The sequence below is a fragment of the Stegodyphus dumicola genome, chromosome X1 (genome assembly GCF_044657685.1).
Source record: "Stegodyphus dumicola isolate Sdum_Otavi_A_Nest chromosome X1, ASM4465768v1".
NCBI classification, from domain to species: Eukaryota; Metazoa; Arthropoda; class Arachnida; order Araneae; family Eresidae; genus Stegodyphus; species Stegodyphus dumicola.
The window spans coordinates 195,595,235-195,622,482 of record NC_140780.1 but is presented as its reverse complement, the minus strand read 5'-3'; the positions used below and the strand labels follow the sequence as shown (position 1 = coordinate 195,622,482).

Genomic DNA, 27,248 nt, shown 5'->3' with positions numbered 1-27,248 from the left:
TTAAAAAATCATTCAAAAGATAATACCTGAAAATGGAAAATAAATCAAAAATTATTTTAAATCAACCATTAGATATAAAAATGCACTGACTCTGAAATGTACTTGAAAATTTGTGTATTAATATTAATCTGATCTTACAGAAAACTAGAATAATTCATGTCTTAAAGCTGAATTTAATTTAACTTGAAAATTCATGTATTGGAGCTTTAATCTGTTTCGAAAATTTAAAGTTCAGTTAATGCTTTTTTAAAAATTTATATTCTAGAAAATTTATGAATATTTCCTTAGATTCTTTGAAAACATGACATAAATCAAAATTATCTATCCTTGTTAGAAACCGGAAAAAGATTTGAAAATTTTTAAAGAAAGTCCTCTAATCTAAAAAATTAATCTTTAATAATGTTTTTTTTTCCCCTTCTGTTCTGTACTTCAGATATGTAAATGCGAAGTGATCATTTGAAAAACAAAAATTGTAAGGAAAAAAACTGAATGCTAGATCATTATTTTCTTTGATTAACTTCGAAATGTTTCAAAAGGGTTAATTTTAGTAGTGCTACTTAAATAAATGATAAAAAAAGAAATTAGCACAACTAGTCATATTATTTTTAAAACAAATTCAAGCAGTAATCCAATAATATGTTATTGAAATAAGGAACTGTGTCAAAAAACAGTAGAGCTCTTTGTTATTTTCTAAACTTACCCTTTGATGATTTCAAATATTATAAATTGGGAATAAAATTAATAAATGTAAAAATGAAACTGAATTTTTGCTGTAAAAATCTTTATTTGTTTAGATTATTTTTTCAATATTTCCACTTTGACGGTTAATTTTAATGCAGCTGCTTAGACTTATTTCAAAAAGAGAAATTAACAATTGCTTATTATTTTTTAAGAATGAAATCCAAACTGTGTCGGTTAAGTGGAGGTTATGTCTGTATTAAATTAAAGGTAAAAAAGAAACAATGGCATTAGAAAATTTCTCAAATTTCTGTTCAGCAATTTTAAACATTTTCAGAGCATATTTTTTATATTCATTCATGAAAACACTAACATGTGATGTGACTTCTAAATAACAAATTTCCTCTGGAAGCCCATTTACGGCAAAATTTTATGAATTCTGATTTATAATTATTAAATAAGCTTCCATCGACTTCTAAAATAAGATTTTTCATATAAAATGCACTGAAAAGTAATTGCTTATTATCATTAACGCTTTTTCAAATTACATTTAACACGCGTTTTAATAAGACTACGTTAAAAGATCCAGTAAAGTTTAAACATGCTGTATCTGACTTACTTATATTTAAATGATTCCCATAACTTAGAAAAAATTTTTGTCAAGTTTTATTCTGAGGTGAAGGGATTCCGTAAATGTTTATTTCTAATTTGGATGGAACAATTTCTATGAAACTTAATGAGCTGAATAATATTAATTCTTATTTACATCTTTGAGTTCATGTTTCAGTTTCATCTTTCTGCGAAAAAAAGATAGAGTTTTTTTTTTTTTTTTTTTTTTTTTGTATGAACAAGAAAATTTTATAACTCATGTCTAAAAATTTTACCATTTAAGTTGTGGGGTAACAGGATAATAGCGCTTACTAATAAGTAACATTTTTGCTTAACATTTGTGACAACTAGCAAATTCTAATTTTGAGAAAGAAGCATTTTTAGGTGGGTGTCCAGTTTACTTTTCCATAAGCAAGTATATGATGGGAAAGAACAATAATTGTGCAGAAACAGAAACCGTCAAGCAGGTGTTCAGTAAAGGACTCGCTGGGTTGTGTTATCTTAATAAAATATGATGTGATAAGACAAATTACGTAATTTTTACATGTCGTTGTTATCTAAATGTCCATCAACTGTGTTTTAGGCACATCTTGCAGTTTTTTTCATTTTCGTATTTTGTGTTAATGCCTTCACTAGCGTCTTCGTAATTTAGGTAATCTGCAGTGTCTTTCCAAATAATTTTTATTCACTCTTACATAGGAAATGTAAAGGGGAAAAATGTGATTTGGATGGCAGATGGTTTGAAAAGCTTGAGTATGCTAACATGTTTTGTTTCTGTAAATCCTGTAGGGCTAGAAAGGTCTTCCTTTTTATGTTATTTAATGTTGATAAACTTTACCTTTAAAACTAACTTCTGGCAAATAAATACTTTGGTCAGACATTTCTATAAGTATCGGGTGTCCAAAATAAACTTTAAAATTTATTATTATTTCGTTTAAATTCTTATTTTCTGCAAAACTATGAGCTGAATAAATTGGAAAACTTCATTTTGTGCATATTGCAGATGCGTAAGAATGCACTTTATAAGACCAGTCTTAAAACGTATTTTGAGTAAAATGTTTCCTTTAAACTATCCTTTGATATATTAAAATTCTAATTAGAAACTTTACTTACTAGAAGTTTTAACCATACATAATTAATAGTTATTCAGAATTTGCGTAAGAAAGTGAGCAGGCGTATTGGTATTAATTTCCAAGCGCTTTCTTGATCGAGCCGTTGCGTGAGGTGCAAGAAAATGGAAATTAGTTTTAAGCAGTTATTAAAAATTCATAAGCATGTTCAGCTCTAGCAGATTCACTAAATTCACATCAAGTATTTTAGTATGAAATGATTTTTGTACTCTGTACATATTTTGGCGTAAAATGATTGTTTTATTGTCAAATGATTCATGCTTTGCAATCATCCAGTTCAGTTACCTGAAGTACAACAAGGCAAACTATGAAAAAAGTGTAACAAATGCTTAACATGGCATGCTCTAAGAAAAAGAATCTCGTTTTTATGGCTTTATTCAGAACGGTACAAAAACAAAGGAAGAAGAAAGGGGAAATTCCGCTTTCGAAAACAAAGAAAACAAAGCTAGAAATAAATTGCAGAAAAGAGTAAGAGTTGCAAGTTTTGCGAAACAAATCGACCATGCATCAAGAACTGTGACAAATGCAAAACGATCAAACAAAAGAACTACACAAAAAGTAGAAACAAAAGGAACAAGGAGCAGAAAGGCTCTCAATAGTGAAGTGACTTGTTCCTCGCCCCAAATGGGTCTCAGGGAAGCTTTCCCTTTTAAGAGGAGCTGGTTCTTTCCCCTGATTGGATATCATTCATCAGGTCGAGATCGATTTTATGGGGAACTGAAGCGCTTTTATCCTCTGTTGATTTCTTTTTTCTTTTCTCTGCTTTTACTACATATGCACAGGGTACAAAGTAAATACACAGTACTTTTCCTCCGTTTATAATTCTTTTTTATGCTTTCTAAAATTCTACATTATTAATTTTTTTAATATTTTCTTAAATTTTTATATTTTGAATTTAGAAAGGACAATGGAAAGGTCTTTTCAAACTTTCTGGCCCATTGCATTGCGTTATTTTGCACTACCATACCATTTGGCATCCACGCAGTTTGCAAACATTGATATTGCACGAGACATAAGATCTAAATCTTCCTATGCGTGGAAACAACCTGTTTCCAGAGTGTTGCTATTAAAAGTAACAAAGATATTTAATTTATCTTTCAAATTAAATAATTATTGCTGAACAAACTGGAAGCTTCATAAACACTCTTCTTTCTCCTAAAAATTTTTCCGGGGTTTTGCATTAATACCACAATAACACATTCTTAAATAAATAAATAAATAAAATTTTACTTATCTATTTAACTATTTATTTATTTTTATTTAATCTTCTGAAATCTTTCTAAATAAGTATATTTTGTTTCATAAAAATTAGAGGGGGAAAAAAGGCCTTAATTCATGCACATATGTCTGTTTTAAATTTCAGATAAACTAACTTCATAAAGTTGTTTGTGAATACGGATACGGTTATAAAATTAACAAGTTAAATTTTAATAATAAGTTTAATATTTAGTGTATTATCATTTTATAAGTCCGAATTCGGAATATATGAAACATATTATATGTAAGAACCAAAAGTGATGCATTTGCTGCACATCCGACTATTACACGATGAAGAACTCAAGAGAACATCAAAACCATAATTTACAGATTATCATTCATTTATTTGGAGAAATAACACGCCATAATTTATTCAAAGCAGAAAACGGTTAAGCAAAGCGACTTTTATAGGCGTAAAAGTAATGCGCATACGAAAACTGGTTTTTCGAAAGAAATTGTGCCAATGAGTTAAGTCTGGGCATGTAACCCGATTAAAGTTTTAGCCAATTGAGTGTACAGATAAATGGAGTTTTTATGTTAGTATTGCTTATATATGTATTCAAAACATTAAATTGAAAATGTTATGTTGTTTTAAGAAGCATGTATAATTATATAGATTCAGAAAAAGAGGAAATGTATGAAAATTAAATATAATTCATTTTATAAAGTGAGATTATTTTCTGAAAATAAAATAAAAGTTATGTAACATAATTAGGTGTTCAAATGCCGTTTAAATTCTCGGCTTTGATTTCAGGCTTTCTATGTTGGAATGAATAACAATTCTTATGCTGTCTTTCCGACTGTGGTTGTACTTGTTGATTGATTAATCATAATAGCTATTCTGTTTGAGTTTCACGAATACTAATTTGTGTAGATAGTTTAAAGACCTAATTAGCCCAACATATCCTGTAGCATCTTAAGTAAATAAGATCCTTCATTACTTAACTGTAATCACGATAAATGTTTATTTCAAACAATACAGGAAAAATATTTTCTAGGACTTCGAAATGTATCTTGGTTTATTGTTATTGTAGTATCATTTAAAATACAAAGAGAAAAATATTTATATCTTGCTTTTATAGGTTTAATGCAGATATTTCCCATCATTACTGGAGATTCGGAAATATAAGAAGTAGCTTTATATTATTAATCTTACCAATACAGAGTGCAGAGAAGGGACATGGTCAAGATAATTGTGCCTAACTTTCACTTTTCCAGAGATATGATAATTTTATCTTCTCATTAAGATCCTATTGCTATGCTATTTTTAAATACGTTGATTCTGGAAAGATAATGTAAATGAGAGTAAATGTCATGTTTCTAATTCTTTTTTTACCTTTCCTGCAACATTCCTTTATAACTGAGAATAATGACTTACAATAACATTCGAGAAAACAGTTAAATTTATAATAATAGAAACGGACTTGGAGGAAGTTATTCACTCAAGAAACTTCAGATTCTTATAACATAGGATATCTATAGAAATAATATTTAAAAATTTTAGCATTGTAACATTATGCAATGATTAAAAATGTAGTTCATATTTGCATTGTTACTGAGTTAAAACAGTGTGTGTGTCTCAAATGACATCTACTTTCAGTGAAATGTATGGAAAATAGTTATACTAGGAACTTAAGGAATTAAGTTGTATTTTTAATGATTTTTTCATACTTGTGGTTTCATGTGAAATCTCTGTAAAGGAAGGAGATCTTGCTAATAAACTTTAAAACAACATTTAGCTTTATACCTAGGTTTATACATCTGATAGCTTATATGCTGAGACCATAATATTGTTAGCGTAATTTAAGAGACTGGGAATATTTTGCAAATATATGTTTACAGCCTGCAGTAAACTTCATAACTGAAGCTGCCTTTCACCTGAGGCACGGTTAAATTCCCCCTTTATTGAAAAGTACCCAGTTTATTAAAATTGCAGCCGGGTTTCAAATAAATGTTATAACCCTTGAAGTTTTCAGAACTGTAATAAATTAAGTATTTAATAAAAATAAATGTAATTAGCTTTAATTGTGATCTTGAATTTGATAAGAGGTAAAGAAAATTCTTTGAGCAGAAATTTCACAGACCAATTAAAATACGAGTTTATTAGAGGTCAAATTTTAGAAAGAATGAACTTTAAATATCCTTCAGTTGATAGTAACAGAAAATATCCTAGGTTAACAAAAAATCTTCAGCATATTTTTTTTTTATAGAAAATAGTATTTAGGCATGAAAATCACTCTTTGAAATTTTGTTAAAAATGTATACCTCATATTTATTAGATGACGTCTCTTTTTCTTGTTCATTTGGTTTTAGTAAAGAAAAGTTCAGAATCCCTTCAGAACGTTGCTTGGTACCTGATTGAAATTTGCTGTTATACAACAAACTAGACATATGCTATGCAGTTATATACTTTTCGATACAGAGAAACTTATTTGTAAATTATAGAAAATGACTGGACGAATCAAATCATTGCTGATTGATAAAAACCCTGCGTAAGAGTAAAGAAGCTCCTGCGTATGGCTGATATTAAGTGCGACATTGAAAGGTTATTAGTGTTAAAGGAAAGAAAAATAGCCGCATCATAAAATTTAACTATTATACATATATAAAAAAGTGCAGATTGCAATCTGATCCCAGTATGTTAATTAGAAATCATGTTAATAATAATTTTATTAATTAGTAAAAGAGATATTTAGCGTAAAATCTAATATGATTAAATTCGTATATTGTACATAATATCAAGCTTTTTAAAATATCTCTTATTCATTTTGCGATATCATAAAATTACGCATAGCAGATAAGAATACGTAAATGCTACTAATTTTGTGAAACTCGCTAAGAATTGGAAATATAATGAAGTTGCATAGAAAGTAGTAAAAAATTTTAAAAGTCAGAGAGTTTTTAATTAAAAATTTAAAAATTCTTTTATTAGATTATAATCTGATCAGATCCAAATTAATTAATATACATAGACGTATATATATATACAAAAAAAAGTTAATGGCTAATAAAAGAATAATAAAAGTGACCACGCCAAAAAACATACAATTTTTTATGCTATATAAGAAGTACAAATAAAAAGTTATATTTGCGTTAAATAAACCAGTGTTAAATTTTGTCAGGGGAAAATAATGGAAATTACCTGAAATGCTTAGAGTATTAAGCGTTAATGTGAACCTTTTATTTAAACTGATAAAGTAGTTCAGTGTTATTAAAATTTCTCTGATTACCGTTTCAATTTTTCTCAATGAAAGATAGATTTTTATTAATTTGTTAAATATTTAAACTTGTCTACCTAAAGATATTCTAAAGTAAGCATAGCATTAATTATTTCAAATAGTGTGAGGTTAGTTCTGAGAAAAGTTAATTCCAAAATCTCAATTCTTGACCTACTACTTACTTTTCCACTAACTGTATCTTAATGGATTATGTTTAAATTACTTCAACGGAACCATCTAATTTTTCTAACTCTTCTAGATTAGCAGATGATCTCGGTAAAAAATAATATTTAAAATTTATTTCTTAGATTATTGGTGGGAGGAGGAGATCAGAGATCTAAACAAATGAAGTTATATTAATTACAGAAAACACTATACCTTAGATATGCAATCAATTTCTTTTCTCTTTTACTTTTCTAAAGGAGCATTATTGCTTTTACGAAATTCGGTGAAAAATTTTAAATTTCAGCCATCATTCTTATTGTTCTCCATCCTTATTAACATTTCATTCGATCCGATAGTGCTAGTGTTGAAATTAATATTCCTCTAAAAGGAAAATAGTTTAAGAATTCAGTCTGTTTTTAGTTTGAATTTCGTAAATTCAAGAGTTGTTTACAATTTCTTTCTGATACATAATAATATCGAATTAATTTTGTTTTTAATCCTTATCAGCTATTAATCAAGCGAAAAACAGCACGGTTTTTATGTAAATCTGTTATCTGAGATGGGCCAAATGACTGGCTGGTTGACAGCGGCAAATCATGCGACGGATATCTGCCTTAAAAAGAATGCTTTCATAGATGAAGTTTTAAGAAAACTTCACGTAACACATCGGAAAAACCCGCTCGCCCAGCCAGCTCCCTAAAAAAAACATCCGGAGACAAATTAACTGTGTTCAACTGACCATAGCCATTTGGTTACTGGTGGGCTATAGCCTTCGAATAACTGGTTCATATTGTCACCTATCACATCAAAATAAGCATATTCATTTCTGAGTTAACTATTATTGCTTGTAGCTCTTCACAATTAAAACGTTACATGCGGTTAGAATTTATAATTCCAAACGACGCAAAGCTTGTTAAAAACATAATTTTTGTAACAAAATAACATTCCCGGGAAATTTCATAAATTTTAATATTCATAGCAAAAATTCTATATACTGAAAGCTAAAGCATTTCCTGCAAATGCTTAATAGCTCATGCCTAGCATCCAGTCACGTACCGCACCACCTTCTACATTCAGTTCCGCTTTCAGCCTGGACGTAACAGCATTAATACATCGGTCACGGTGACTCTTCCGCGAAGAGCGAAGAAGATTTACGCGTTATTCACGCTCTTTACTACAGGTCGGGACCGACATCTAAAAGCTTAATTTATCGCGCCCTTGTCTGGCTTGCTTCCCCCCTCCCGATGAATGCAGTGGATTGAGTGGTCCTAAGGGAGTTTTTTGGAGGGGCAGAAATTAAATGAAACCAAGAGGAGCAATACGTTGATTAAATGATTGATTTGTTTGATGGAATAGTTTAGATGCAAGCATAATATTGCATGGATTTTTATTAATTACTTATTGATTAAACAGAAAATTTTTCATTGTGATCATTAAGTTAGCGTCTTTCTTTTTCTAGTAATCAAAAATTTAATTAAAGAAGACTGGTTATTCTGCCGTCTTTTACAAGCGTATTTCTTACGCATATTTTGGTGGAATTTAGTGAGTTCAGCTGTTATTCTAAATTACAAGTGAGAAATTTAACTTTTTTTTTTTTTCGTATACCTTATTACATATTTGAATGAGCAAAAAATATTTTCTAAAATAAAATTCCAGGATGTGTACTTATTGCAATGTGATAATATTTTGAAGGCTCTATCAAAATGCAGAATTTATATTTAATTATTTATTTTTAATTTTAATTTACATTTGCTAATGGTATTAAACTAAAGTGAAAAACAAAAGTTTTGTAAGTAAAATATTTTCGTAGTACTTCTGTTTATTGCAATGTATAAAGCTTACTATATACATAAAAGATAAATTTGAAAACCATTATTATTGCGATAAGGAAGACGGCTGGGCAGTTGCTGACTACGCATTTGCCGTGAGATAGTTAAAATGATCGTTTCACCATTTCATCAAGAAAGTTTCATTAAGAAAGTCGCCGAGGATCCGCCATATAAGCTCTATAAACATTGCAAAATACACCAATGTAAAATTATATTGATTTAACAGCATCGATTTAGTGCTAATTGTTTTATTAAATAAAGAAGAGAACATGTTTGAATACATCGTTTTGAAACTGCGTTTCACGTCATTTTCTGACTGTGATGTATTATTTATCTAATTTTACTGTTAATCCCTTCTTTTAAATTTTGCCTAAAATATTATTTGGTTAGTTGATAAATTATTTATGGTAAATCACGCTAGAACAATCGTTTAACAATTTTCAATGATCCCTATTGTCTTTAGAAATGAGAACCGGTTCCTGTTGCTCCTCTGTTATTAAATCTAATTTTCGTGATTCGTAACTTAAATTATGACTCCGAAAACAGAAGACAAGAAGACAAGAAAAGTGTTTATTGAAACTTAAATGAGCCGAAGGATATGCGTTTCATTAATTATTGTATTCTATTTAGGCTAATAATGTTGTGGAATTCTACATAAAAGATGGGAGTAGATATATGACTGTACCCATAAATTCACAAATATGTACAGACTTTGGTAATATTATACTACTTTATTCTTACACATATATTAAATTAAATAAATTGTGGATAGTAAATTGTTTTCTATTTTGTGAACAAATTTCCAGCTGTTTCAAATGTATATAATAAAGCAGATTGTATTGATATGCAGAACCAGTAATTTCATAGATTTTAAGTACTGTATGTTTGTTAACTGTTATTAACTGTTATAGAAACTAATCTGTTATTGAACAGTGTAAACTATTATTGAAATAAAATTACTGTATTATTATTACATCATATACATCATACTTACATAAGATAACCTGTTGAGTAATTGCTTATTCCTTGAAGAGATTGTTCATCTTCTGCTAATTTAGAAAACAGCAAACCATCGGCTTGTAGTTAGATGGTATATGTACTCTGGATAAAGGAGACAGAGAAAAAAAAATTACACAAGAAAAAATATTATAAATGCATATACTACAGCGACAATAGCTCAGAATCCAGGAGCCATAAAAGGCATGCTCTGGACATACAAATCAAAATAACAAATAAAAAAAAAGTAATAAAAAAAAAGTTCATTAAAACGACTAGCCAATGAAATAACGGAAAGCCGAGAAAGTAATGGAAAAAGGATTTCTATATGAAAAGCCTGGCTCTTAACAAACTTGGATTTCATTAGCTGGATTCAATCTTACATTCCGTACATTCCTAGTAAAAGCACCGCGTTCGAAAGATAATGAACATTGATTCACTACATTCCTTTCGTAGTTGCATGGATAGCTGAACGGTTTATATCGAGAATTTCTCGACTGCTCAAGCGTTGCTTTTGACCAGTGGGGCGATGCTATTTTTTTTAACCTCCTCCTTTCTTTTATTTATTTATTTTTTACTGTTTTGCCCTGTACGTTGCCTTACGGTGGTCAACCACCTCTCCCCCCCCTTACGTAAATGCATCGACATATCATTTGCAAAAAATGTACTTTTTCGATATTGGTGCTACCGGAAGGTAGCTACCGAGTGGTTAATTGCACGAAATTTTTCCACTCTCAAATATAATAAAATAATATTCAGTAGGCGTTTCGTTTACATGAGATCAAGAAATGTTTAAATAGTTTAACAGATGTATTTACTTCAACGTGTACGTAATTACTGCTTTATTTATCATATAAACAACAGAAGCAAATATTGAATTGCACGTACTAGTAAACAATGTCAATAAATAACATGTAACTTAATGATAAGCAATGTACAACCATCTCTTGTAAAAGTAATTTCTGAATAAGTACATGAAATTTTATCATAATATTATTTAAATAGTCCGACTTTTAAATGAATTTGAGAAAGATAAATAAGTGTTAAATCACTTGGTTAGTTTTTAGAGAAAATCTTTCTAAAGACAGCAAAATTTTAATTTCTGTTACATACAAATATTGAAAGCAAAATACATTCATGATATATTGTAATTTAATCCCGATACCTTAAAATTGCAGAAATAGCATTATCTTTTTTGCTATTCTTAATTAGAAGGATAAATTTGATAGGGTATACAGGAGATCTGATCTGATATATATAACTAAGACGCTGAATGGATTTCTAACAATGAATTTTACAGACTCGTGGACTCAGCTTTGAAAAACTAGAAATTAAAGGCAATTTTATTTGTAATGATCTTAAATACTTATGCTGCAAAAGTATTGTTGTTACCCAACTCTACCCAACTCTATCACTATAACCAACATCTGGAATGAATAACTTTACATATATTGAAAGCATACAAATATTGAAAGCAAAATACATTCATGATATATTGTAATTTAATCCCGATACCTTAAAATTGCAGAAATAGCATTATCTTTATAATTTCCAACTCTATCACTATAACCAACATCTGGAATGAATAACTTTACATAATTTCGCAATTTTAATTCACTAATATTTTTGGGTTAATACTAATTGATTAAAATCTGCACAGAAATTTCTTGTGTGACTGTATAGAAATTATGGTAACGCGATGCAATCATTTCATTAAATTATATTGTGGAACATTTACTATATATATCTTTCAGATTATTCTTTTTAAGTTGCTGAAGTCTTTTTAATTCACATGTAAAGTGCAAATAAGAAATGTATATAAAAACGAAGAAAGGAAAATGTGTATATATATACTGGCTATTCATGCTGAGGTTTTTAATACTACTTTCTGCATTATCTGGGGTTTTATCGTTCCTGTTAGTATCGTTGGATAGTATCATTTGTGTTGAATCTTAATAGGATAGCATTAGTATTTAAATATGAGAGAAAAGACATTTGGTAAAATTTTGTTGAAAAAAGTAACACCATATCTATATATTACTAAGTTAATTTCCATATTCTTATTAAATTTCAAATAAATTCTGATTTCAATTTTAAGGACCTTTCACCCTTCTTAAGCCATTTGAGCAAGAGGGAATGTCTGATGAATTCAACACTTCATTAATGTATTGGCTAGAAGAGAAGATATGGAAAAACATAAGTAAACAATAGAGAATGTGTATGGTCTTATCTTTGCCTTACTACCTTGTGGTTACCACTATCTATCATACTGCTAACACGAAAAAAGATCCTAAGAAATCATTCCCCTTTAACTCAGACTAGAAAATGGTGTTGGAAAGTATAATCTCATTAATTTCCATATGTAATTCATATATCTTTCTTTCTTTTTATTATTATGTTTTATTTCTTTATTTATTTTTTTACTGAACCTGCCTCAAAAAGCCTTACTTTTACTAAATTTGCAAAAATATAAATGACAGTTTTAAAACCTGGAAAAACTAGCTTAACAAAATAAATGCGAGATATTTATTTAACAGCATCCAGTAATTTCACTTTTATAGCATAAAATGAAAAGCACTTCTTTCAGGAAGTTAATATTGTAAATTAGGAATTATTGAAAAAGACTAGAACGTAGAAAAATCTCGAATGGATAGTTAAAGTTTTTGAGTGTCAAATAAAGATTTCTGCAAGTTAATGGTGATACTGGAATGTGATAAATGTTTATAGTTTTTAACACTAAATTTATGATAAAACTCTATGCTACAATTTCACCACCTTTTTTCTTTTTGATTATTTCAATTTCATTTATCAGGGAAACAAATTTGGCATTTTGGAATGAATTTGTCGTTTTACAAGAAATATGATACACTAAATTACATTTTTGATTAACAATAATACAATCACTCTGAAACATGGCTTTTAATTAATTAACTCTACGTATGTCTACATCATATTTCATCTATAAGACACTATGTATTTGAATACCTTAGGGGAGTGAAACCACCAATTTTGGCTTCATTTTATGCATAGTAAGCTTCATTTTTCTAAGAAACAAAAGGCGAACCATGTGTATATGTAGTATTCATAGGTGTTGTACTAGAAATTATACCAAAATTTTGAATTGCATTTTTAATTGCCTGAATTTCCTTTTTTCTTTTTTTTTTTTTCATCTTCATACAACCATGCAAACTTACAATAAATTATTAAGATTCTTAACATGTTACTACATATAGTTTTTGTTCTGTGTTCTTTGAAAGCGCTTCTTGAGAGTAAGATATACAAGTTGTCCTATCAGTAAAAGACCTTTTTCATTTTTATAAGAATAAAAGTTTACTTTTAGAACACCATTACTATTGAAAAAAATGTTTCTATTTATTAAATAATTAAATGCAAATTTATTCTAAAGTAAAAAGGGCTTAATAATTTAGCTAATTCAGCTTCAACATTTATTCATTTTTATAAATTTTAATTAGTACTCCCTGTTTCTTCATTTTCCAATAAAGTCCTGAACAGTGCATCAAATACTAGCATTTTGTTACTTGTAACAATTTTATGACATGCTATGCAAAAGCAAGTTTTTGCATGGCTGCAGCGAGATGCAAATAGACATAAATTAATCTATCTCATGTATATATATATACGTATATAGATCACTTTTCTTTATGTCACAAGTCTTTTATGCTTGCTACATCTACTTTCAAATGTACTGTAACAAGTGGGGATCCGAAAACGAATCAATCTTAATATTGCGTCATTACATTACCTGAAATGTCACAAGATCAAAAAAAGATATAAATGAGAAAGATTTATCAGCTGCCATCCATGATAAGCTGAAAAGCAAAATATATGTAATTTGGTTTGGAATGTCGGCTTACGGGTGTTCCTTGAAGCCAACTGTCATCGAAATATTCAGTGGTTTGCACCGCTTTCTCTGGCGTTCAAACAACAGACCCTGAGATGAACACACGAATGCGAACAATGCTAACCCAAAATGGCGGGGTGAAGCCGTCATGTATGATTCATGACTGCTGTGCTATAGCCCTCTCCTGCGCTGGGGATAATTTTCCAATTATTTCTCTTTATCACCAGGTCAAAACTGAAGGGAAAAAATCAGTCGACGTGTAATGTTATCTTCATTACACAACACCTAAATAAAACTGAATTAAATTTATAACAAGCATACATTTTCTATCGGATGAATTTTCTTCGTCAGTTAGCAAAAATCGACAGTATATTAAACGAAATATCATATATGTGATTTATGACTTAGGTAAAATATGAATCATTTCATGAATAGTCATAAGCGAATGTTCTTCACTTTTTATAAAAGCAACTTCACCTGTCTTCTTCAGTAAAAAATAGATGATTAGAAGGAGAAGCTATTACGATTCTGATATTAAGAAGAGGAAAGCTCAAATTATTCGAATTCTTTCTTCCCCTTGTTAACTGCATTTTTTCACTGTAGAAAAGTTTAAAATTATACTTAATTTCACAAGTTGATCAGAACTGTTGTTATGCTAATGAAAGAGAGCGAAGCATTATCATAATAAAACATATGAAACGTGTTTTATGTAAGGATTAGACAATTAAATAATGTGCTCATATTTGTTATCTCTCGAATGGCAGATCGATTTGGTTTTTGCAATACGTTTAAAAATTTTATTACTGTGAGCTTTGGCTTAACAATGTATTCAAATATCTAAATTTTCTTTCAAATTAATATTTATTAATTTGGGTCCCATACATAATGTTATACGATGTGTGTGGATAATGTTAATCATTAAATAACTGTAGGAGGTTGGAAAACCATATGTAGCTAGAAGATGAAATAGAAACATACAGGGACCGTGTGTTAATGGATCAGAATTAACTGATTTCTCATTAATGGTAAGTAGCCATGTACTTACTATAAATTCATTATCAGCATTTTCTATTATAAATTCTAAGCAGCTCGATTGTTGTTAGTGATCCGGGTAATTTTGCAAACTTCGATTCCTACTGATAACAAAAGCATTATTAAATAAAATCACCGAATATCCAATAAATAAAGTAATATCTCATAAAACGCGAGGTTTTATAAAAAAAATCGGATTTATAAAAGATATTTATATAGGCTTTCCCTTTACGTATAAAATGGTAAATCTGCTAATCTTTCCAACTTTTTCGTCCATAATTTTTCCTTTCCTAGTTAATTATGCTATCGAAGATACATATTTAAGAAAATCAAAATAAGCTCTTCGTCCATTTTAATGAAATAGGTTAAAATAGAGGATTTAACGACTGATCTTCACTGTGAGTTAAAAATGCAAATTAAAAAAATAATTTTTTCTCTTAAGTTGAAGAAACTGCAGAAGACATCTATACTGTATTCCTTTATTCGTGATTTACAATGCTGTATATGTATGCCACATTAGAAATTAAATTCACTGTTATATTCATTGTAAGTAGTTAATAATATATTACTTAAAGTACAGTTGCATTGTATTTGAAAGGCTAAAAAATCAACGGCATTTATTCCCTTAAGAATCAGTTTGACGTAGCTTAACCTCCTTGATTCATACGTATTTGAAAAAACATGAAGAGCAGTTTTTACACAGTCCCTTTAACTTCTTCCATGTCAATGTCGGAGGGTTCAAGGGTTGATGGAAAGTAAATAGGTTAGCCTGAAGCCGTAAAGGGGGATATAAAAAAATGGGGGGAAATAGGATAGCAGCAGATAAGAACTGATGAGCAAAGAGAATGCTGAGACTAATAGTCTCAGTATTGAAGCAGTCTGAGGTTAACCTGAAAATCCGTGCCGTTAACGCCCTAACGGATAATTTCTGAAATAGTCTTATGAAACAACCCAGAACTATTTATAAATTTGTAATGGAAATTTAATTAATTTCTGTCTCCCGAATAAAAGAAAAAATCTGCGAGATAGATTTCATGTGGAACTCTTTTGAATATTGAAGAACGCAGTTACATGAGTTAATACAGATTTTTAATGAAGTTTTTCAATTAGAATTACATCATTAAATATAATTATTAGAGCTTTAAATTCCAATGAGTGCTAATTTCGAAAATACATTGATTTGTATTAACAACTGGATATAAAACCAATACATATAAAACAAGCAATGTAAGGAACTAAATTTAGGGAAGTGTCTTATATTACAAACGATATAATTTCACTTTATTTTGATGACGAAAATTGTTTAAAACATTAAATTCAATTAAAATATTTAGAAATGATTATAAAATCCAGAAAAATAAGAGTATTGATTACTGATGTAATTTTTTAATTAAAAGTTCTGGAAAGATAATAAACAGCTGTATCAAGGAAATATAAGTAGTTAAAATATAACATATGAAACAAAAGTAAAATATATCTACTTTCAAAAATAGCGTCCAGCTAGATATTTCTGTGTTTCTGAGCTACTAGATACTTACTCTACAAGAAAAATTCTATAATTTACTGACTTTCTTCTGAGAGCACGAAATTATAAAGATTTTAAGCATTAACAAATTTTAGTTAATTTACACTTTTATTTGATGGAATTAGTTTAATATACTTAAATAAAACTGATTCAGTATATTAAAGCACGATTTATTACTTGTGAAGTTACACTTTTGTATGAGTATATTTTACATCCATATTATGAACAGATACTTGAAGGAAAATTCTTACTCTCCTTCATCGAAACTCCATAGTCATTCAATCCATTTCGGAACGTGTAAAAATAACTGCATGTTTTGAACCACTATTGAATTCGGTATGCGTGATTAAAACAGATTTCCCTGCTCATGAAGATGTCTCTACAGTTTTTGTGCTCTACATCTACCCTGTAGATCCGAATTTGTGGCACAAAGCATAACAAATTCGGTTCTAGAGAGGTTCGTGTGGGGCACGCGATACCAGAGATAAAAGAAGATAAAGAAAAACTCAAGTATAAAGACTGAAGCCAATGAAGTGATGACTATGCAATGGAACTGGTGACCAGTGATGTCAACTCAGAAAATTGTTTGACTCAAACGGAATAGCGCATGTAGCGCATAACAAGAAGAAATACTAAAGATACTAAACTCAAGTATAAAGTACTTAGCAGAAATATGATTGGAATGAATCTAAAATACTTGTGTAGTAAACTTAATTACACAACAATTTTAGATTTATTTCTGCTGCGTAAAATTAATTTACATATCAATTTTTAAACTATCTGATGTAAAAAAGCAGTCATCTAAGTGTCTCAAAAGTTAGAAAAATAGCTAGAAATACGTTTAAAGTCAAGATGTATTTCGTATCACTCTACTCTATACAGCCTTCTTCCCTCAATGTGTTAAACGGAACAGGAAGAAATAAAAAATAATCTAATGAATAACTCAGATCAAGAACATTTCACTTTCCTATAGCTTATAAAAGGAAAGAAATCGTAAAATGATATCAATAGACTTTGTTTTTTTCTCCTTCCTTTAGATGAACTGCTTATGAGAACGTATGTATAGTTTTTGTTATTTTATCACAACTGTGTAATTTTTATTACCTAACCAGATATTTTATATAAATGCGTAATTAACTGTTTAATGTTTCATTGTCATGATAATGGGCTCTCTTCACTCTATTCTTCACCTCAACTGAGATTTGAACTATTGAAATAAAATTCTTTTCATTTCTGTGAAACCAGATTCGAGTCCAGCCGTTTTCTGAAACGAAATAAATCTACTTTTAGATTCAAACTCCGTTTGATTCCTTGAGCCGCTTTTAAATGGAGTGAAATATATAATCCCTTTGTTAAAAATGTCTAACCTATTCTTGAACTGTGTGAAGCTCTGAAGATCTTTAAAAAACGTCTTTCTCCGAAAGATTTGATCCGACTGACGCTGCCTCTCGTGACTTGAGGGTTATTTCTCTTGCATTCTGAATTGAATGAAGTTTTGGTTATTTTGAACTCGACATGTAAGGTTTCACAAAGAAAGAACTCGAAACGTGACTAGGCTAAGTAATGTACTTATAGTAGGTTCAAAGTAGGAATATGCTATAATTAAATTATTCAAGCTACGCTTTCGGTGAAAGGTAGGCAAAGATACGAATAATAACGCAAGTTGTCGGTAACGAAGCAATGGAATAAGTAAAATTACTTTGATAACATAAGCGAAGTAAAACTAGAAGAACTTTTTAACTGAATACAATATTTTTTAAAATTTAAATAAACTTAGAAAGGCACTTATAAATAAACGTAATTAACTGCTAATTTTTAAGTAGATTAAGTTATTGAGGATTTGTATCGCATTTTTCCGCACTGCGGAGAAAAATTGACGTTTGGAATATTTCAAGAAATAAATCTAATGACAAATAAACAATATAAGCTAGCATTAACAGCTGTGAAATGAGTCCCATTTGATTAAATAATTTGTGAAATGCTTTTTCAGACGATATTGTTTATGCTTCTTGAGTAGTATATCACCATGACCCTATTCTTGTTTACGCTACTAGTTACACATAGTTTGAGTGACTTTTATATTTTGTGACTTTTCCTTTAATTTTAATACATCCTTACTATCGTTTTCCCATATATGTAATTTTTTTTATCTGAATATGTAATTTGTTTGTGCTTGTGTGGGCGTGTGCACTTAAGTGCAATCACAAATGTACATGCAACCACGAATATACTTATTGTAAACCAATATTATATGACAGCAAAAAAAAGAAAATATTTAAATTAAGAAATATATATATATATATATATATATATAGATTTTTAATGTATAATATTTTTATGGGTAGTATATCTGTGATTTTCCCAACCATTAAATAAATTAAACACTTTTTACCATTTAATCAGAAAATTAGTTCTCTGGTATTGATGAATGATTCAAGGTGTTTTTGAAAATAAAATTAACATTAAATCATAATCAATTAATTAAATCATAATAATAAATTAACATTAAATCAAATCATGCTATATAACTTTTATTTTATTCATCTTAATTAAACTAAAAGTATTCTTATGTAGGATTGTGCATTGACATTCATATAACTTATGCATTTCCTATAATCGTAGACTTGCATATCGCTATCAGTTTCTTGGACTTTCTGATCTTGAAACATTTTAATCCTCATAGTTCACGTTTATAGGCAGAAAGCTGAAAAATGAAACGGTATTTGACAGCGTATTAGTTAAAAATGGGCTTTCCTGAAGCAAACTGTGCAGTTTAACATCTAGAATTTATTCAAAATCTGTCAAATTAATCACGTTAAACGAGAACTACAACTCAGAGGGGAAGGTGATTTTCGAACCTTTATAAGGAAGGACCGAATCATCAAGGTGAAAATCTGATGTGTTAAAATTCAGATCATAATGAACTAGAAATAACACTTTCGATGGGTGCTTTGATTAATCGTAGTAAAAAGCACACGCTGTCATGTCAATGAAACTAAAAATTTCGGCAATGCGCAACACGTTTTATTTCGTTTCATTCTCGAACTACACGAACATCAATAATAGAAAGTAGAACCGTTTACAAAAAATGCTGAGTTGAAAAATCCTCGAAAAACCAAAGATATTGTTTCTCCATTCAGAATAAGAAGAATTTGGAGAAAAAGAGTAAAACCGAAAAACAAAACTTTTCTCCCTAAAGGAAGAACGTGTTCGGGTTTTCTAAATAGCCTTTTGGTTCTGGGTCGTGGGTTCTACGGTGAGAGGGTGTTGGCGTGATAGACTTTTCAGCGATAGGATGTCAAAGGTACTCCCCCGACACATTTGTAACGGCGGATTCTGCTGTTTGCATGCCGCACCGCTAGATGGCGATCGCTGTCGGACCCAGCGGTGACTGAGGGGTGAAGGAACAAAGAGAAAATTTTACTTAAGCAAAGAAAAATGGCGGGAAATATATTTTCCCTTTTTTCCCCTCTCTCCGTCTTTTATCAAAAGAGAAGGCCAGTAGGTATGTATCGATATCGGGGGGAACATACCCATATTTAGTTATGCATCGTATTACATTGTTCTAATCTTGTTTAATTAATTTCATCAGTGAGAAAATAATGACGAAAGAACAAAAAAACTAGCTTTCAAAAAAAGTTGTTTTTAACTTTAGAAACAATTATTCAGTTTAAGATGTTAGTGATTCGAAGATTAAAGTTTTAACGTTGTCCCTGCAACAGTCCTGCTATTTATATAAAAATTTATAACTAGAATTTGACATTTACTTCAGAATGAATTTTGAATGTGCTGTTTGGGGTGCGTCCCGATTTCTCATTACGTTTGACTTTTTTTTTTTTTTTTTTTTTTTTTTTTTTTTTGAGTCACGCGAATTTTCAATTCATATTAAAAGAAAAAATATTAATTAAAATCTTAATAAAAAATCTGCACTTTAGGTCATATTTTATATATGACAAAAGCTTGTAGTAAATAAAACTTTACAAAGTTCTTTATCTTTCTAATTTTCAGTGACCACACATCGTATGTAAGTTAAAAGAAGACGTAGGATAAATTGGGAATATGTTTGATAAAATGGTAAGTTTCGCTAACGTTTTCTTCGCAAATTTAAATATTTTGCTTTGATTGTAATAATTCTACTGTTGGACATTCGTTTAATTGAAAGACTAATCATAAATAATGACAACTAATGCTAACTATAGATTTGTATTAACTATATATTATAAAATTTATTGTGAACTATTGATTGATATCATTTAAATATTTTACATTTGTTTAAGACTAAAATTATTAAAGGCATATCTAATTATTACGGCAGTTAGCAGTCTAAAACAAACTTTAAAAAGTCACTACAGCTTTAAGATTAATCCCAAATAATTATAAATAACCATTTCATTCCATTGATATTTTAAAATAAATAATATTTTGGCATTTATTACATATTTCCATATATCAACTGTATTTGTTATAATTAAATATCATAAATATAGACGTGGCTTAGTTGCGTTAAGCATAAATATATAACGTGTATATACATGTGAGTAAAAACGAGCACGTGGTCAAAACTATATGCCAGCGTTTGCAAATATATGCGTGAATGCATGCAAATAATTTTTTGTTACCAGTAACGTATATTATCTGAACTAGTCTTCCCAAATGATAAAACTTCTTTTTTATACTTTTTTCAATTTGAATAATATACTTTTTTTAGGTTAGGAAATACTTGCAGGTTGTGACTGTCTTTTGTAAATCCGTTTAGTGTCTTGGAAATAAAATGTTCACGAATAGTTATTTTTAAAATAGCAGTTCTCTATTTTATTATTTTTACATGCCGCATTATTCTTCTGGAACATGAATTTAAGCTTCTAATTCCTCTAGCTTTTTTATATATTAATATATGAGAGCAAATATTCACATGTATTAATAAGATGAAAAAAGCTGCTTTGATACACAATAAACTATTCGCCTGAAAACTTTTAATTGCTCATACAATTTTGAATTTAATCCCTGAATTCAGAAAGTGGCTTTATTTATAATAAGGAGAATTTCTGAAAATGTTCGGGTCATTATTCTTTGGACATAAAACTCAAGGCTTTTCATGCAACCCTTTTCTCCCTTCCGATGAAGATAAAAAGCGGAGTAACTATGAAGTATGAAATCCAATAATTACTGTTGTCAAGAATAGCTTAGAATATCACTGCCTCAGGAGGTATTGATAAGAATAAATGAATAAGAAATCTTTACACTCCTCATAAATAAATATCTTTATTCCTTCCGAAAGAGCAAAATATTTGCAAAGGGGTAATATAACCACTTTGTCTTTTCCTCTACAGTCCTCCTCCAGCCCTTGGTTACAACAGGATATTATGAGCACTGAAAATGAACAGTTTCTCTTTCCTTAGTTCCTTTTAAAATTTAATCTCATAGACCTTTTCCACAATAAGGATGCCCAGATTTAATTTACGTAGCTTAACAAAATATCTGTATTTTATCTGTAATTCGAGGAATGGGTAATAATGTATGATTTAGAAATAATATCAATAGTGACAATAACAGCAATAAAAGATCATATTGAAGAAAATAAATAGCATATCATTTATACATCTCTTTATATCGTAGTATACTTTCTTTCTTCTCCCCTCACTGCTGCCAAGGAATGGCATACAACGAGTAAATTTCCCCTGTTGATTTATCAGCAAAATCGGTAAGAAAAAAGGAAGGGAAATTTAGTATAAGAAGATCATAATGAAACAGACAGCTAAGCGGTTTCGATAAACATCCCGAAAGATGTTTCAAGAATAAAATTTAAATTTCTCGATGCAATTACTTATTGAATAAATAGTTTATGACTTGAAAGTTTTATCATTCAGAGTATGTTTCTTTACTGTTTCGAAAACTAAATAAAGTCAGAGGATTGAAGAAGTGGTGATTTTTATTTTTTTTACTTATTTATTATTTTCTTTAATCTTTTTTATCTGTGTTGTCCTTAACAAGGAGTGTTGCACAGCAGAAAAATAAAATATAAGCTTACTTTCATGTTATGTTATAGAGGGCTATGCATAACTCCCGAAATCGACACAGACTTGTAGAAAAGCCCCCCAGGATGATGGATGTCCGTTACCCAGAAGTTAGCGATTTCCTCAAGGGTTGCTTTTAGAAAATGGAGTATCCAGCGCCAAAATCTGTGACATATACTGCTTTAAAAATATCGCCAAGATTACACATATTTTTACGTTGTTTCCCTCCTAAGTCTGGTATGTAACGAACTGAAACACTTGTAAAATAGATGCTGACTACAATTTTTGTGTAATAAAAAAAAGGAAGATCAAATTTAATCATGATGAATATTTATGGAAAAAATTTAAAATTATAATATAAAAATATCAGAAATGAATTTGTAGTTTTACAGAATGACACCGAATTTGAGTGACAAGAATGTCAATCAATTTCTTTTTTTAAAAATCTTGCAATGATTGCAATAAAGGGAACATCAAATGCCAAAAATTGCAGTTGAAAGCTCAAATACACAAGTAATGTCTGCTTGACGTTAAAATACTATCAATTCTTTACTACTTCGTTGAGACAGACATTGATTGCACTATACATTGTTCTTTTAATAGATGCTGCTATTCTGTTAAGAATCACTGAAACGTTTGCAGCGTGCTCTAAATTTACATTGTGGATGTGAGGTTTTGTATCGTTTTGTAATAGTCATGTATCGCTGATAAACTTCATTTCAGTAATAAATTCGTGTGCATATGAGCTTCATTATTTCAGGATCGAACGCTTTTTCTTTATTAACAATTAATTGATTATTTTCCTCCATTTATTAAATCTTATTTGAAACGCAATAGAGATGATACAAGGATCTTATATAAAATTTTGTACTGTTGCAAGGATAAGTACTATTTCCTTTAATGCACTTTAATTCATTACAGAATGGTCCATTACATTAATCATTCAGCTCATTTAATAATAACGTCTGCCTTTTGAGCCTGTTAAGCATTACAGCTATTTACCTCCGTTTTAAAAACAAGTATCAAGTTTATTGCTGTTTTATATATAATTGGTAGAAAATATATTGCATTTTAATATTTATTCTAAAAATTTTTAATTTCACCTTAATTACACTAGATCTTGTCTAGGGTAAGTGTTATCAAAAATCCTTTAACACGCAAAGAAAATAAACCTGAGCAAGGAATTTTTAATAAGAGATGAAAAGAATATCTTTCATGAACTCTTCTCCGTTTTCGAAAGTTGCGCTTACGTAAACTAGGATTTTAAAATTATTGCTATAAAAATTAAGCATATTTAGTTAACTTTTAATACTTCTTGCTACAGTATTCAGCTAATTCTCTTTCTATTCGCTTTTAATAATATAAAAATTGCTTACCATCATTTATAAAAAGAAAAAATAGTGTTTGAATGTTATTGTAAAAGTTAGAGCGCTTTCCGTGGAGGATCACATTTTAAAAGAGACCGAATTCTTTTACAGGCGATAAACAACAGAATATAGCGAACATAGCGATGAATATTTTTTCCCCATTCTTTCCTTTGAGCTCTACCCCTCTTCTATAATGATGAATGGTGTTTTCGGCATCCGTAGCTTATACAGTAGTGCTTATGATTTATGGATATCTTTAACAGAAAAGTTCTGGGTCTGAGGATGTGCATTGGATCTCTTCTACATTCTACATGCAGGGGCATCTTGGGATGAAAGTTTTGCTTCAAACAAAACTCTTCTTTTTTGCTGATTATTATGTGCGCTTTTCTTTACTTTTCTGTGTTCTTCAGAAAGAGGGATAGCCATTTTTCTCTTTCAGTTTCACGCAATTCTCTTGATCTACAACCCGGCTATAAGAGTAAAAATTTCGAGCTTCTTTCGATTTTTTTTCCTAAGGAACAATCCTATTGAAGGCGCTGGAGTATCTAAACATATAAATAACAATAAAATGTCTTTCGTTTATTATTGAATTTGCACAAGCACAATGCAGATATAAAATGATTCATTGTGTTCTGGACGCTCTTGATTTGCTACTGAAATAAATGACATCAATGAAATAAGAAGGCGTTCATTTTTTTCCTTAGATTATATCAGTGAAAAGACGTATATCTTTATCAAAATAGCGGCATTTTCTTCATTGTAAATATATTTGATTAGCTAGGAAACAAATTTACAAGTATAAACCTAATAAATACCTTAGGCTATATACTTTATCGAATAATTTACTATTCAGTGCATATTATGTAATCTGACAAATAATTTGTACTTAAAAATTTTCTCATTAAATATTTTACATGCGTATTTCAGGGCTGGTTATTCAAAATGTAAAAGTACAACGCAACTTTCAAGCCCCAATATTATACTGAGTAAAATTATAGAATAGAATATAGCATCCTTCCCTTCAAAATTTATTAGGTTATGGGGAAATAGAGTAAAAAATAATATGAGTACATATTCTTATCAATTTTAAAATTTTTATTCCTTAATCTGACTTAAATCACATTATTGATTTAAAGACTAACATTATGAAGCACAAATTGATAAGGGATGCAAGAGAAATGTAGTAATTTTTGGCAAAATTTGACTCTTATTTGATATTCGAATGAAGAAGCAAATTTATTTGATATTCGAATGAAGAAGCAAATAACTTATTCTTGAAGGGGGGAACAAAAACCCATAAATTTTCCTCAAAATGAACGACATTTTCATTTGAAACCTAGTTTATAGAGATTGATACATTTTATCAGTATTAATGTTGAAATCGACGTGTACAGTCCTTGCAAATTTTACTTTAAATGCGAAATTCACCGCATTAATAATTCTTCTGAATTATTTTAATGCATAACTGTGTCTAAGGAACTGAGCTTATCTAGTTAATTTTTCACTATTAGTCATTAAAAGTAGACGTATTTTATTTTAGTTAAATTTTAGTGATAAGATAAACATTAATAATAAAATCTAATAACATAATATGTTTTGGAGAAAGTTAGCAGTTTTGTCCAACTATTTTAAAAATACTTAAAAATATATACTGCTTGATTAAATGTTAAAAAAGACACGAGAAATTTATTACAATGTATTTTTCAAACAATATTATTTTTTATACATGTATATGCAAGCCATTATAATAATAATAAAACTAAAATAAAAATATTCACTGTACTATTACAGCTCAAACTTGGAAAACTATGTAGGCAGACTAAAAGGCTAACATCTTTAAGGGTAACAGTGCTAATTACAATTTTCAATGCATTCTTAAAAGTTTGAATCATTCCACGAAAAACATAAAACAATGTATATAATTTTTTTGTTTTTTTGAAGAAAAAAAAGAATGTTTGCTTTCCCAATGGGAATCATAAATCACAGCTCAAGAGCATAAGACTGGAACAGTTTCTTTTCAAAAGATGCAATTAAAAAGGTTAAATTAGATTACATTTGATATAAAACAACGTGAAATTAAATTAAATGATCTCAATACTGTGCTATTTTCTGCCAGATCTAAGAAAATATATTAAATATAGGCCAAGAACTAAAATGCAACAGAACAAAATGAATATTATCGGACAAGTAAAAATAAATAAAAACGAAGGTAATGATGCTGAAACAAAACTGCAAAGAATAGATATATAAATACACGTAGGAAAATATTTCAATAAATAAATACATGTGGAAAAATATTTAAGTAAATAAATACATGTGGGAAAATATTTATGAAAGTGAAATGCAACGCCGAAAAACTATAAAAGTAAATAATAAATAAGTACCTCAGTTTAGTAGAGAAGCTAAAAAGAGTTGCTCTCAGTTCCAGCAGTGCCTACCACTTATAGATCAAATTGCTAGCTATAACCATCTCGAGTGTAGTAGAATGGGATAAAAGGATACTTTTCCGAAGTAGAGAAATAATTAAATATGGAAAATGACAATTCGAAGAATAGAACTACATTATCCAGGAATATGACATAAAAAAAACTGGATGCAGTGTATATGAGAAATAAGTTGTAAGTTACGAAGAATTAAGATAGTTTAAAGAGAATTAAGCGAGTTAATAAAGAGTTGAGAGAATTTTAAAGAACAGCAGATGGCAAATGTTATCCATATAAAGGATAAATTAATGACAATAATAAAATAATGAACTAATGAATAATTAGTTAACTCTGAAGAGATAGAAGTAAATCTCTATCCAGACGGGCAATAATAAGTAAACTACAAAAAATGTAAAGGTCAACAGAGAAGTAGAAACGATTTAAAGATTAGCCAAAAGAAGAAAAATTTTACCTTTAAGAACTGCTGCAGTTTTTTTAACAGAAATAGAACCAGAGGAAATTTAGAGAAAACTGTGTGCATACACGTATACGATACATAAGGGGGAAAAAAACGAAAATTATTTTCTTCGCTTTATTTATTCTTAATCGTTTATAAACATTGAAAAAAATTTTTTTTTCTAATTGATTGCATGTACTCATTTAACATATTAGCTTATATATTTTAAAGCATTATTATTATAAAGCTAAAGAATGTACCTCTTAAAATATCTATAAATAATTTATATGTGTGCGTCTATGTAAATTAATAAATAATTAGTGCATAAATTCTTTTTCCGATAATAAGAGCATTGCTGAAAAATATATATTTTTATTTCGGTATTTCATTTGAATCTAATAACAGCATAATTCATTAAATTATTCAATAGACGTATTTGTCTTCTATAAGTTTTTATATGTGCAACAATAACATTAATAATAAATACATTGTATACCGCAATAAATGGATAATATGCATAAACGTTATGCATATAAAGTACGTAGTATAATGAATTTTTACTTCAATGCAAATTTTATGCACAATTAATTCAATGCACATTTATTTTCTTGAGTTTAAAAATTTACTTTTTGATTGCAATTACTTACACTTTAAACTTTATATATGTATTTATTTTTGAAGTAATG

The 27,248-nt window shown here is 29.1% G+C and overlaps 2 long non-coding RNA genes across 4 annotated transcripts in view; one reads left to right on the top strand and one right to left on the bottom strand.

The window, feature by feature from the left end:
* The window catches only part of LOC118191269 (uncharacterized), a 435,608-nt gene that overhangs the window by 73,422 nt on the left and 334,938 nt on the right, over positions 1–27,248 (top strand). The gene's annotated exons all lie outside the window — the stretch shown is intronic.
* Positions 1–27,248, bottom strand: part of LOC118200439 (uncharacterized) — a 55,148-nt gene that overhangs the window by 6,912 nt on the left and 20,988 nt on the right. For both annotated transcript variants that reach the window (XR_004760088.2, XR_004760089.2), the window contains exon 4: positions 9,881–9,987. This is a non-coding gene — a long non-coding RNA (uncharacterized LOC118200439). The remainder of the gene's footprint in view (positions 1–9,880; positions 9,988–27,248) is intronic.